Genomic DNA, 553 nt, shown 5'->3' on the forward strand with positions numbered 1-553 from the left:
CTTTTCAGCATCATATAAGCCTGATAGGGTACATCTTTGTTTCCTTATTTCTTTTCTATTAGTCGGTATCATTCATCACGCTGATAAAAACTTGTAATGGCTGTTTCTCTCCTGCTTTTCTTTGCGTTATAAAAGCCCTAGGGCTAATTAAGGCACCGATCCTGAAACAAAGCTCTTTAAACTTTATTGCCAGGAACAGTCAGATTGAATTGGCAGTATAGTGAAGTGTGCGTGTGCCTGTTTACAAGGTCAGGTTGCTACCAAAACTTTTTATTCTTTGTTATATAATAATGCATTAATCTGGAGGGGGAAAGTGTACCCCCAACAGATAAGATACAAAAAACCCTGCTCTTGTTGCCCACCCCATCCATCCCACCTCTCGCCATAGCACTGGTATCTTATGAATCTGATATCCTTTGGTCTTAAGGTGGAAGGCAAAGAATGGATTGTGATGGGTAGCCATCATAATTTCCATTGGGGGTGGGTCGTGGCTCACTGGTAGAGCATCTGCTTTGCATGCAGAAGGTGCCAGGTTCAATCCCTGGCATCTCCA

General features: G+C 42.5%; 1 non-coding gene across 1 annotated transcript; it reads left to right on the forward strand.

Annotated features, from left to right (window-relative positions):
- The first annotated feature begins 476 nt into the window (after positions 1-476).
- On the forward strand, positions 477-553 carry TRNAA-UGC (transfer RNA alanine (anticodon UGC)). Its single transcript has one exon. It is a non-coding gene; the product is annotated as a tRNA-Ala (tRNA).

The sequence above is a fragment of the Zootoca vivipara genome, chromosome 8 (assembly GCF_963506605.1).
Source record: "Zootoca vivipara chromosome 8, rZooViv1.1, whole genome shotgun sequence".
NCBI lineage: Eukaryota > Metazoa > Chordata > Lepidosauria > Squamata > Lacertidae > Zootoca > Zootoca vivipara.